The sequence below is a fragment of the Somniosus microcephalus genome, chromosome 2 (genome assembly GCF_052327205.1).
Source record: "Somniosus microcephalus isolate GS21.2 chromosome 2, FLI_Smic_1.0, whole genome shotgun sequence".
Classification (NCBI taxonomy): domain Eukaryota; kingdom Metazoa; phylum Chordata; class Chondrichthyes; order Squaliformes; family Somniosidae; genus Somniosus; species Somniosus microcephalus.
In genome coordinates this window covers 110,986,349-111,000,429 of record NC_140988.1, presented here as the reverse complement: position 1 = coordinate 111,000,429, position 14,081 = coordinate 110,986,349, and the positions used below count along the sequence as shown (strand labels likewise).

Sequence of the window (14,081 nt, the reverse complement as noted above, 5' to 3'; positions counted from 1 at the left end):
TCTGTCTATAGCATGCTGCTTCCGTTGTTTAGCATGCATATAGTCCTGTGTTGTAGCTTCATTGTACTGTGTACAGTTCTGGTCTCCTTACCCAAGGAAAGACATACTTGCCTTAGAGGGAGTGCAGCGAAGGTTCACTAGACTGGTTCCTGGGATGAGGGGATTGCCCTATGAGGAGAGACTGAGTAGACTAGGCCTATATTCTCTAGAGTTTAGAAGATTGAGAGGTGATCTAATTGAAACATATAAAATTCTTAATGGGCTTGACAGGGTTAATGTTGGGAAAATGTTTCCCCTGGCTGGGGAATCTAGAACAAGGGTTCACAATCACAGAATAATGGGTAGGCCACTTAGGACTGAGATGAGGAGATATTTCTTCACTCAAAGGGTTGTGAATCTTTGGAATTCTCTACCCCAGAGAGCTGTGGATGCTCAGTCGTTGAGTATATTCAAGACAGAGGTCGGTAAATGTTTGGGAACAAAGGGAATTAAGGGATATGGGGATAGTGCAGGAAGGTGGAGTTGAGGTAGAAGATCAGCCATGATCTTGTTGAATGGCGGAGCAGGCTTGAAGGCCCAAATGGCCTACTCCAGCTCTTATTTCTTATGTTCTATGTTCACCAGCTTGGCACTTCATTTTTATATACACCTGGTATACAGCTGCTCCTGGCATGCTCATTGAACCAGGGTTGGTTCCCTAGCTTGGTGGTAATGGTAGAATGAGGGATATGCCGGGCCATGAGGTTACAGATTATGGTGGAATACAATTCTGCTGCTACTGATGGCCCACAGCACCTCATGGATGCCCAGTTTGGAGCTGCTAGATCTGTTCTGAATCTATCCCATTTAGCACAGTGGTAGTGCCACGCAACACGATGGAGGGTGTCCTCAGTGTGAAGACGGGACTTCGTCTCCAAAAGAACTGTGCGGTGGTTACTCCTACCAATACTGTCATGGACAGATGCATCTGCTGCAGGTAGATTGGTGAGGACAAGGTCAAGTCAGTTTTTCCCTCATATTGGTTCTCTCATCCATCTACCGCAGGCCCAGACTGACAGCTACATCCTTCAGGACTCGGCCAGGTTGGTCAGTAGTGGTGCTACCGAGCCACTCTTGGTGATGGACATTGAAGTCCCCCACCCAGAGTAAATTCTGTGCCCTTGCTATCCTCAGTGCTTCTTCCAAGTGGTGTTCAACATGGCAGAGCACTGATTCATCAGCTGAGAGAGGGTGGGATAGGTGGTAATCAGCAGGAGGTTTCCTTGCCCAGGTTTGGCCTGATGCCATGAGACCTCACAGGGTCTAGAGACAGAGACAGTGTTGAGGACTGCCAAGGCCACTCTTTCCAGACTGTATACCACTGTGTCACCACCTCTGGTGGCTTGGTCCTGCTGGTGGGACAGGATATACCCAGGGATAGCGATGGAGGAGTCTGGGACGTTAGCTGAAAGGTATGATTCTGTGAGTATGACTGTGTCAGACTCGTCTGTGGGACAGCTCTCTCAATTTTGGCACAAGGCCCCAGATGTTAGTGAGGAGGACTTTGCAGGGTTGACTGGGCTGGGTGTGCCTTTGCTGTTTCCCAATCTGGTGCCTAAGTCAATGCCAGGTGGTCTGTTCGGTTTTATTCTTACTGTTTTTCCTCGTGGTTTGATATAACTGAGTGGCTTGCCAGGCCATTTCAGAGGGCAATTAAGAGGCAACCACATTGCTAGGAGTCTGGAGTCACATATAGGCCAGACCAGGTAAGGGTGGCAGATTTCCTTCCCTAAAGGACATTAGTGAACCAGATGGGTTTTTACGACAATCCGGTAGTTTCATGGTCACCTTTACTGACACTAGCTTTTAATTCCTGATTTATTTAATTAACTGAATTTAAATTCCACAGCTGCTGTGGTGGGATTTGAACTCACATCTCCGGATTAGTAGTCCAGGCCTGGAAAGGAGGGAACTAAGAGGTGATCTTATAGTGGATATAGAAAAAGTTAACTCAGAATATTATCTTAAATTAAGTAGTGGGAGTAGAATTAGGGGACAAAGGATCACAACAGAGAAGTGTGCTTTTCCTTCACAAAAAGAATGATCAATATGTGAAATAAATTCCCGGATAAAGTAGTGAAGGCAAAAACTGGAATCATTTAAGAAATAATTGGATGTGACCATGGGTGATGTTAGGATCTCACTGGATGGAAGAATCAAGATGGGCTGAATGGCCTTTCTTATATGTAATTATCTTGTGATGTTGTGAACATCCACACGTGCACTTTTCCAGCAGGAAAGTACAGAGGTCGCAGAAAAGATTTACGAGAATGATTCCAGGGATGAGTGACTTCAGTTACGTGGTAGACTAGAGAAGCTGGGATTGCTCTCCTTAGAGCAGAGAAGGTTGAGAGGAGGTTTGATAGAAGTGTTCAAAATCTGGACAGAGTAGATGGAGAGAAACTGTTCCCATAAGGGTCGAGAACCTAGGACACAGATTTAAGGTGATTGGCAAAAGAACCAAAGGCGACATGAGGGAAAACTTTTTTATGCAGCGAGTGGTTAGGATCTGGAATGTACTGCCTGAAAGGGTGGTTGAGGCAGACTCAATCATGGCTTTCAAAAGGGAATTGGCTAAGTACCTGAAGGAAAAAAGTTTGACGGGCTACGGGGAAAGGGTGGGGGAGTGGGACTAGCTGAAGTGCTCTTGCAGAGAGCTGACACGGGCTCGACGGGCTCAATGGCCTCCTTCTGTGCTGTAACCATTCTAAGATAATGATCAGACGCAGGAATGCTGGCTAAATTTGAGGCCAATTACCACCACTATGACTCAGATCACCTAACTCAACACAAAGTGGGGATTGATCTTGGGATCCTCTGTTTGTATAGTCCACAATGGGCAGTGCTCTCATTAACTGAGCCATATCCTCAGCTGTCCAGTTTGGCGAGAGTGCCCTCACTTGGTTTCACCCATCAGTCCATTCATAGCCAGAGCATATCTAGAAATGGTTTCCCTTCCCACATCACTGTCATCGCAGGAGCCCCTAAGAATTCACCCTTGGCCCTTTCCGCATCCTCATCTACATTTCCACCCTTGGCAATATCATCTGCAGATATGGGGTCAGCTTCCACATGTGTGCTGATGACACCCAGCTCTACCTCTCCACCACATGTGCGCTGCTTGCATCCAGTGCTACATCTGCTTGCCCATCAACCCTGTGCTCCCTGACCTACATTGGCTTCCACTCCCCCAGTGCCTCAAATTTCAAATGATTATCTTTGTGTTTGAATTTCTTCATCACCTTGCCCCTCTCTAACTCTAATATCCCCCACCCCCAAGCTCTCTGTTCCTCTGATTCTGACATCTTCGGCGTTCCCTACACCCTTCGCTTCATCATCAGTGGCTATGCCTTTTGCCATCTAGGCCCCATCCTCTGAAATTACCTTCCTAAGCCCCTCCGTTTCTCCACCTCGCTCTCTTTCTTTCAGACCCCAATTTAAACTTACCTCCTTGACCAAGCTTTCGGTCACCCCTACTAATATCTTCTTCTTTGACTCAAGTGTCCATTTTTTCTTTATGTCCTGTGAAGTGACTTGGAATGTTTTAACACATTAAAGGCTTTATATAAATGTAAATTGTTATTTCATTGTAATAGTAGTATGACTGAAGCCAAAGTGAAGGCCACTGGCTTTGGCTATAGTGTACATATTATGAGCTTCATGCAACAAGAATGCACATCAGGAATTAAAGCATGGGTTCCAGCATATTCTGTATGAGTTTCTGTTGATTAAAGTGATTGGATGGAATATCATGCACGATACATAGACCTCCACACCCAAATTCCCAATACGTTCTCCTGTCACATGAAGCTCTGAGATGGGAGCACTAATTTGTAACATTTAGCAATAGAAGGTGTTATTATACACAGTGGGCAGATTTTCTTATGGGACTGTTATATTTGTGCCCATTCAAGTTGTTCATCTTGACATGGAACTGCAGTCCTTTACGTACTGCAGGGCTGAGAAGCCACACCGTGGCATAGATAGTGGATGCCAGAACAGTCTTGCGACCAAGTTATGGCACATATCCTAAACAACTTCTTTGAAATATGATAAGGACATGACAGAAATTGAGTCTAAGGGATGGCAAAAGCTGCTCACTAAGACAACCAAATGCTACCATCCCAATCCAAAAATGGAATTTCCAGGGATTGACTAGGAAATATTAAGAATATTAGAAATTACAAATAAGAAAGTAGTGGACAGGCTGAGAGCATGAAAAGAGAACAAAACACAGCTCAGACGGACTGTACATGAGAGGACATAGAAGGTGGCTAATAAAATCAGTCACATCCTAATGGACATTTTTGGGGAATAGTTGGAAACAGCAATTCTGCTCAAGACTGCTTATTCCCACCTCCCTGCATCTGCCCCCTAGCTCAGTCCCTCTGCTGATGAAACCGTTAACTAATTTTTGTCATCCCTTACACTCAATTTTTGGATATTTGACTATTTGGCCACAAAAGGAGTTTAGTGTAATTTAGATTAAAATATTATTAATAATTTAAATTTAGCTTAAATTTGATTAAATCCACAGAACAGCTATGTGCTGGGGATGTGGTTTAGAATTCACACAAAGCATCTATCCAGATTGCTTGAGGCAATGGAGATTTATTAAAAACATCCCAGTAAATATTCACGAGATGTTGGAATGGCCCTATTCATTTGTGCTCAGCAGGGGTTAGTTGCTAGGAGCGCACACTTACAAGGACATTATTGGGTTTGATTGGCAGCTCAACTGACCAATCCCAGGACATGGATAGTCAGGAGAGGGTCAGAGGTCAATCCATCTTCTCCCGATAAGGAATAAAAGAACAAGGCAGCTTGTTGATTGATAATTGACCTCATTTCACTAAAATACTAACCAGACAGCCTTTCTGAAGATTAGAGAAGCACGTGTGGGATTATTGCATCCGGTTCACACAAACAAGAGTTTTCACTGTTACAGCCTGGGTTAAGCTATCAGAGGACAAAGCATTGGGCAATAAAGGTAAACTCCAGATGATATGGGACACAGCACGGCTTACAGAGGAGACTCGAATGAATATCTAATGCAGACCTGAAATTTGTAACAATTGGCGACAGTTACCTGGAATACTAATTTGCACTAGTGACCTAAAATGTTTTAAAAAGTGAACTGAATAGAAACAATGATGCTTAAAGATGTTTTTCAAATCAAAAGAGGCAGAATTTGACATAGCTCGATTGGCTACAGAAGAAAAAGTGAAAGAGAAAGACTTTCAGCTAAAAGAGCACAAGTTTCAACTAGAGTTGGAGTGACATAGGTGGGAGGAAGAACAATGAAGATTGGAAGAAGGGCAAGAAAAATAAAAAGGAAGGAGGAAACAAAATGATGCCAAGGAGAAGGAGAAATTGTGCCAGCATGATTGCCTCGTGCCCCCCAAGCACCTACATTTCTTGGCCATTAATATGTTTATTTTTAAATATAAAATTGGGGTTGGCCAGGTGGGTTGCAATAGTTTTTTTGTTCTTGTACACTCCTACATACCTATCATCCAATTCAGGAGAAACAAATTCAACATTGAGATGCATTTTCTTTCGATTTACAATCCAAAACAGAACACATGTCCCGTCACCGTCCGGCAGAACAGGTAGCTTCACCAACAAGCTGTGTCACTGCGAAACCTTATTTTGGACTCCTTCCTCATTAAGGATGGGCACTTGGATTAATTCAGACTTTATGCCTAGATTGCTCAAATTTGCGACTGTCCAAATTAAACATTTGAACAAAACAAACAATAGGATTTTCTTCTTTTAATTCTAATTCTATTGTAGACCTCACTTCATTGTTGCAATATTTTTTCTTGAAAGGGACAAGTGCTGGCAACCAGTTTTTTACATGTCTTTTTGAGTGAACATATCTACGCCCAGAGTTTGACTGCAGTAAAAATTGACAATGAGCAAAATGAGGTCACATTACCTTCAGTTAATACAGTAAAGCCCTAAAACTGCAAGGGGGCTAAATTCAGTAGATTTGTGCCGCCCGTTAGCGCCTAAGAGGGCGCAAATCAAGTAGCACCTGGGCGTGGGACCGCTAATGCCTCCCACGATATTCAGCGGGAGGTCAGGGCGATGCTTGTTAAAGGGGAGGTGGCGGGCGGCCATTTTTGTTGCTGGCCGCCTGCCAGCACCTGCCCCCGTTGCTGTCCCTGGCCCGTGAAGCCCCCCCGCGGGGTGTAGGCTGCTCTTCGTGAGCCCGCACTCCTCGAGTGCCGGGCTTGTTTGCCGGCACTCCCGATCCCTGGTGGACCAGCTGGGCGCCGGGACGCGCTGTGCCAGGTCCCTCTCCTTTAAAAAGTGGAGGAAGACCCGCAGTACCACAGCGCGACCTGCCACAGTGCGTGGTGCTGTGGCACGTAGCACCGCGGTTTTGGCCCACAGTGCCCCAAGAGGGACACGGGGCACTAACTTTTTCAGGGTGCCCCGGCGAAGGTAACACCCCAAAGAGGGCGCTACCGAATATTTACCCCCAAAATTCCACTCCCAACACATGGGGCTCGATTTTGTCAATGGGGTGCATTTGGAGGCAGCACTCCCACTTGTCGGGTTTTAGTTCTGCCTCCATCGACTTGTGGCCAACTCATGCTATTTTCCCTTGATTGACCTTGTTAAGCCCGCCCAGCGGATTTAGCACGCCAATTAATCATAATAATCAACTTTATTGTCATTGTTAGTGCACAAGTGCAGTACAACGAAATGTAGGCTTGTGGCTCCCAAGAGTGTACATTTAATTTAAGACATTTAAACATTCAACATTCATTTGGCTTGTAATACATTAACATAAACATAACCATAATAAAGTGCATTGGCAGATGTGCAGGCTTTAGAGTTTATTTGTGGAGTTCAGTAGGAGGACAGCCCTGGGAAAGAAGCTGTTCCTAAATCTGGTCGTTCGGGTGCGAATGCATCTGTAGCATCTCCCAGATGGCAGGAGGGCGAACAGACTGTGGCTGGGGTGGATAGGGTCTTTGATGATGGTCCGTGACCTCCGTAAACAGCGTTTCTGGTATATGTGTTCTATGGTTGGTAGCCGGGTGCCGGTAATGGGTTGCGCAGTTTTGACTACCCGCTGCAGGGCTTTCCGGTCATAGTAGCTGCAGCTGCCATACCATACTGTGATACAGTTCCTCAGGATCCTCTCTATTGTGTAGCGGTAAAAGTTAGAGAGGATCAGGGGTGACAGGTTACATCCCTTCAGCCTCCTTAAGAAATATAGGAGCTGCTGGGCCTTCTTCACCAGAGAGGAGGTATTGAGGGACCAGGAGAGGTCTTCCGTGATGTGGACTCCGAGGAACTTAAAGCTGTCCACCCTTTCCACCACAGCCCCATGGATGTGGATGGGGGTGTGACTTCCGCCTTTGGACTTCCTGAAGTCCACAATGATTTCTTTGGTTTTCTTGATGTTAAGGGCCAGGTTGTTATCGGCGCACCACTTCACGAGACGCTGGACCTCCTCCCTGTAGGCTGACTCAGCGAGTGCCGTTTCATCTGTCACGAGCTTTTGACAGCTGAAATGTCATCGTTTGACAGCTCTGTGAAGCTGTCAAACTCTAACAATCTGTCTTCTAAGTTGAGTCTTTACCCAAGACTCAATTAGAAAGCCTTCCTGAGCAGAAAGCAGAAGGCTGCAGCGTTTGACTGTTCAGCGGCCATTCTGCTTTCTGTGCCGGTGAGCTGAGGGACTCCCGAGACCTGAAGGGAGGAAGCCTGCAGGAAGAAGTAAAGGTAAGTGTTGTGTCTGTGTATAATAAGACACAGACTGCAGGAGAACGGTACAACAGGTGTTTACGCAACGTGGCTCACACTGCAACTGATCTGTACAGATTACTACTCAGTGCTATATACAGGTGTGGTCACTGCCGGTACTACAGTATACATGAGCTGTAAAACATAGTTCCCCCCTTAAAGGTATATACATTACAATTCCTCCCCTTTTAGATTAACAGTACCATAACACTCATTTAACAATTAAATATCAAACTAATTACAATTAACACTTTTAACATGCAACATTAGCTGAAAATAGTCTATTTATATATTCAGTCTTTGGGGAGGCTTCCTGATCCTTTCTGGATAGCGCCTTTCCCGAGTGTCTTGCTCTTGGTGCGGAGGCGATTCTGGCCCCCTGTCGTCGGTTGGTTCATCAGCTTCCGATGCTACTGTTTCTGGGGTAGATGCGACCTGTACGTCGGGTTCATCACCAGGTACGTATGGGCGAGGCATGGGGTTGACTTGTTCCTGTGACTCTAGGATCTGGTCAGCATGGCGTCTCACGATGCTCTCCCCAATGTCCACTGTGTACATTAGTGGGCCCTGCCGTGTGCATATCCTTCCCGGCTGCCATTTTTCTGTTCGGTAGTCGCGGGCCAAGACTGGTTGCCCTACATTGAAGCTCCTTGTTGGCTTCTCATGGATGTGCTGGAATTGCTTACTCTCAACATCTCTTCGTACGTTTGGTCTGAGCAAATCCAGGCGAGATCTTAACCTTCGGTTAAAGAACATCATGGCTGGGGCCTGGTTGGTGACTGCATGTGTCGCATTCCGGTAGGCGAACAGGAAATTGTCCACCTTGTGCTGCAGCGGAATGTTGTCATTGTACATAGCCTTTATTGCCTTCTTAAAGGTTTGTACGAACCTCTCAGCCAATCCATTTGTGGCTGGATGATACGGGGCGGATGTGTAATGCCTTACCCCATTCTTTTTCAAGAACCTCCGGAACTCTTCGGACACAAACTGTGGTCCGTTGTCGGAGCAAATCTGTTCTGGCAAGCCATTCCTGGCAAAAATGGTCCGTAGGACTGCAATAGTTTTCTCCGTGGTGGTGGAGGACATTTTGATGACCTCAGGCCATTTCGAGTGTTTTTAATAGCCGTGGATGCGCATTGAGTCCATGAATGGACCAGCAAAATCAATATGCACCCGTTGCCATGGAGATGAGGGCCACTCCCATGGGTGTAGAGGGGCCTGTGGTGGTGCATTTTGGACTTTCTGGCATCCTGAGCAGCTCTTGGTCAGGTCCTCGATTTGTTTATCGATTCCCGGCCACCACACATAAGCCCTGGCTAGGCTTTTCATTTTTACTCCTCCCAGATGACCCTCATGAAGCTCATTGAGCACTCTATCCCTTAACTTGGGTGGAATTACCACTCGGGATCCACACATCAAGGTCCCCCGGCACACTGACAGCTGTTCTCTCCTTGTCGAGAATGCTGGCAACAGTGAGTCGCCATGTGCTGGCCATCCCTTCACCGTCAAATCATATACCCGAGACAGTGTCGGGTCATTTCGGGTTTCCTTTTCGATACAAGCGTTAGTTACCGGTAGGTATTCAACTATAGTCGAATGGAATATTTCAACAGGATCCACTGCTGGTGCTTCCTCCGCAGTAGGCAGTGGCAGGCGTGATAGCCCATCAGCATTTCCATGCTGTTTCGTGCCCTTATATTCAATCTCATAGTGGTGTGCCCCTAGAAAAAGTGACCATCTTTGTAGTCGTTGCGCAGTCATCACCGGAACGCCCTTCTTCGGATTAAAAATGGAGACATGAGGCTGGTGATCAGTCAGCAAGGTGAATTTCTGCCCGTGCAGATAGTGATTGAACTTTTTCACTCCCCACACTAGGCTGAGGGCCTCCCTGTCAATCTGGGCGTAGTTACGCTCGGCTGAGGTTAGTGATTGTGACGCAAAGGCTATTGGCCTCTCTGAGCCGTCCGAGAATTTGTGCGACAGCACCGCTCCAATGCCGTAGGGTGACGCATCACATGCCAACCGAATTGGTAATGCCGGGTTGTAATGGGCCAATACCTCTTTCGATGTGATTACTGTTTTGCTCTTCTGGAAAGCTCATCTACATTCGTCACTCCACTTCCATGGCACCCCAGTTTGCAGTAGGGTGTTCAGTGGGTGTAGTATTGTAGATAAATTTGGCAAGAACTTATGGTAGTAGTTTACCAGCCCGAGGAACGACCTCAGTTGTGACACATTTTCCGGTGCTGGTGCCTTGACTACTGCCTCAATCTTCTCTGGGGACTTATGTAACCCCTCTTTATCGATAACGTAGCCACAATACAAGATCTGTTTTCTAAAAAACTCACATTTGGGGTGGTTAGCTCGGAGCCCATATTCCTGCAATCTAGTGAGCACCTGCTCCAGGTTGGCAAGGTGATCACTGTCATTTTCGCCCGTGACCAGGATGTCGTCCAAATAACACTGGGTCGCTGGGATCCCTTGCAGGACTTGTTCCATTGCCCTCTGCCAAATAGCCGGAGCTGATGCTACCCCGAATACCAGCCGGTTGTATTGGTAGAGACCTTTATGGGTGTTGATTGTGAGGTATTTTTTTGATGCTTCTTCTACCTCCATTTGTAGATACGCCTGGGCCAGATCAATCTTAGTGAAGCGTTTCCCTCCAGATAGCGAGGCGAAAATATCTTCAATCCGCGGAAGTGGATATTGTACGGTGTGAAGGACCGGGTTCACTGTTACCTTAAAGTCCCCACAGATGCGAACCTTCCTTGGTTCCCCAGGCGTGCTGCTCAACGACTTTTTCATCACAGGGACGATGGGTGTAGCCCACTCGCTCCAGTCTATCTTGGACAGTACACCTGAACGTTCCAGACTCTCCAGCTCTGCTTTGACGGCTGGGCGGATCGCATAAGGTACCGGTCTGGCCTTAAAAAATTTTGGGCTTGCGTTTTCTTCAATTTTAATCGTCGCTGTCATGCCTTTTAGTGTTCCGAGTCCTTGCTGGAACACTTCTTTCGCGTCAGTTAGGATCTTTGACAGTCGCCAGGTGTGACGTCGTCATCCTTTTTGTCAGCTACAGTCAGTGCCTGTATGGAATGCCAATCCAGTTGTATTTTCCGGATCCATTCACGTCCCAGTAATGGTGGTCCTCCATCTTGCAATACATACAGGTCTAGTTTTGGTGTTTCCTTACCGTTATATATAACGGTCACCCTTATTTTCCTTTGGGGTAGACTTTTTGCCCTGTGTACGTGTTCAAAATAATTTTTGTGTCTCTCAACTTTTGTGTCTGTGTGAGAATAGCCGCTCATAGTCCCGTCGGTTTATGACCGTTAGGGCTGATCCTGTGTCCAATTCCATCTTTACCTGGACTCCTGCTAACTTGAGAGTGACCCAAATGGTTCGGTGATCCTCCGTTGTGATCACATTATGTAGTTTCAGACAACTCAGTTCCCTGCTTTCGGAGTCATTATCACTCTTTTGTTCGTCTGAACTATTCTCCGTCATCTTATGTACCTTCTTGTACTTTTCTTTGGTAGGTTTCTTATTGCTGGTTTTCTTTCCCGACCTGCAGACTCGTGCTACGTGTCCTACTTTTCCACACTGTCTGCACACTTTGTCTTTGAACCAGCAATCATTCTGGTCGTGTGTTGTTCTGCCGCAGCGATAGCACTTCTCTGTTCCATATGACATTTCGTTTGTGCCATATTCTTGCGGTCTCTGTTGTATCTCTGCAGCGCCCCGTGCTGCTGCTTCACATGATACCGCAATGCTGAAAGCCTTTTCCAGCGTAAGGTCCTTTTCAGATAAAAGCCGTTTCTGGGTTCCTTCACTTTGAAGCCCACACACAAACTTGTCCCTTAATGTATCTGCCAGTCCCGCTCCAAACTGGCAGTGTTTCGATAGTTTGCGCAGTTCTGTTAAATAATCAGCATTGCTTTCATCCTTATGCTGGTTCCGTTTGTGAAACTTGAATCTTTCTGCTATCAGCAGCGGTGTGGGGTTTAAATGTTCCTGTAGTATCGTTACTATGTCTTCAAAACTCTTTTCCATTGGCTTCATTGGGGTTACTAGATTTCGTAATAAACCATACGTTTTTGCACCCATTAAATTTAACAATACCGACGCTTTCTTGTCATCCGACACCTCATTTGCCTTGCAGTATACTTCTATTCGTTCGACATATGTAGTCCAATCTTCGACTTCATTGTCAAATGCGGTGATACTGCCACTCTTCGGCATTTTGGGTGTGGTTTAAAATGGCATCTCCCAATGGCTTAAAATGGCGTCGCCCGCGCTTTCCTTCCTCCCCCGCTGCTGCCAACGCCGCTCCCGGCGGTTCTCATGGCAATGGCGGCACCCTGTAGGTTTTGCGCGCTTCTCCTGCGCTGCTGCCAACGCCGCTCTCGGCGGTCCTTGTGGCAATGGCGGCGCCTCGCGGGTTTCTGCGCGTCTCTCTCTCCCGCTCTTCGACGCTGCTCGGCCCCTGAACACCGGCTGCGCCCTGTGCACTCTGCTCTCTCTCTCCCCCGTCAATGCTGCTCGGCCCTTTGCTGTGCCGCTCAGTCGGGCTCTAGCCCATCGCTGTCCGGGAAGGGTCTGCGCACTACCTGTTGCCAGCCCGTTTCGCTGGACCACCTCGACTGGAAAGCCAAGCCTGGCTCTCGACAGCCTCCCCCGCAATTCTCGAGTCTCTGCTGGATGAGTGGGCGGTTGCACGTGGTCGACGCCCGAGTCTCTGGCCTTGACCTCCAATCCACTGATCTCCAGGAACGAATCCCCGGGAGGTGATGCAGAGTTGCAGGTAGGTTCGAACTTGCCTTGTCGCCAATGTTGTGTCTGTGTATACTAAGACACAGACTGCAGGAGAACGGTACAACAGGTGTTTACTCAACGTGGCTCACACGGGAACTGATCTGTACAGATTACTACTCAGTGCTATATACAGGTGTGGTCACTGCCGGTACTGCAGTATACATGAGGTGTAAAAGATAGTTCCCCCCTTAAAGGTATATACATTACAGTAAGTAAAACTTATTAAAACACTTTACACACAACTCACACATTACCTCTGCACACATGCACCCATTACTCACCTGCACACCGGACATCTCGGCCTCTCCGACCCCCGCAGACCAACGGCCTGCCTCGCTGACCCTGGCGAGGTTCAGAGCCGTCGGGAAGCCCACACTTCAGGGCTCAAAATAGGGATTAACCAAAAAACTGCCTGTTAACTACCTGTTAACAGGCAGTTCATTGGCATTAATCCCCTTCCCACCTCGAGGAGGCGGGACCTGGCGTGGGTTGGCTACCCGCCTCCTGGCAAAATGGCATGGAGGTGGGTTGGGGGTGGGTTGGGCACTCGCCCCCAAATTCTGCCATTTTCCCGGCAGTCCCGCCTCCAAACCCGCCTCCCCAAGGCTGGCAAAATCCAGCCCATAGTCTCAGAGGACAGGAATGCAGATCATGGATTAGTCATGCTGACCTCGGGGCCTGATTCCCTGATGTATTCCTGTTCAGCAGGACTCACTAGGAGCAGATACTCTAGGGATAATTTTCACTTTTGGCATGGGCGGTTCACTGGCAGTAGTGGACTGGCTGCCCTTTATAGAAACCGCCCGATTTTCCTTCACATTAACTTTAACGGAAAGGAAAATCAGGCTGGGTGTACAACGGGTGGCTGATCCATAACCATCCGCATTCTACCCACGCCAAAAGTTTAAATTATCCCCAGTGTATTCAATGGAAAATTAGGCAGACTGTGCCCACAGGTTCATTTGCAATGTGAACATGGGATTAGGGTGGAAAATGGAACTCATTTTTAATGTTAGGTTAAAGAATTTTATAATTTTGAACTGGTAAGTCAGTGTTTGTGATCACAGAAATGCAGAATTCTTAGGACTACTCTTTGTAAAAGGAATGTCAATGTCAGATGAGAAAAAGTCTCCTTTAAAATATGTTTAAAATCTAATGGCTATATTTTCCTATGAGTGAAGGACAAGGGATTACTGCTGGCATTTAGAAGTTAGTTTACCCAACGGTATTTTACACTGTTGGTAATAGACTCCATTTTACTTATTTAAATAGTGCCAATTTTGGATCGGCGCTAGCATTCTTTAAGCAGCGGTTTAAAAGGAAGTCCCAGGAAGGGGGTGGTGTTGATTGTGATGACTGTGGACTTGGAGGAGCACTCCTGCTCCCCTGGAAGGTTTAAAAAAAAAATGTAAACTTACTTTCCATTGGCGGCCGCAGAGGCCGCTGAAGAACCCTGAGCC

At 46.9% G+C, this 14,081-nt stretch overlaps 1 protein-coding gene across 3 annotated transcripts in view; it reads right to left on the bottom strand.

Moving 5' to 3' along the window:
- Nucleotides 1–14,081, bottom strand: part of afap1 (actin filament associated protein 1) — a 330,702-nt gene that overhangs the window by 139,401 nt on the left and 177,220 nt on the right. The gene's annotated exons all lie outside the window — the stretch shown is intronic.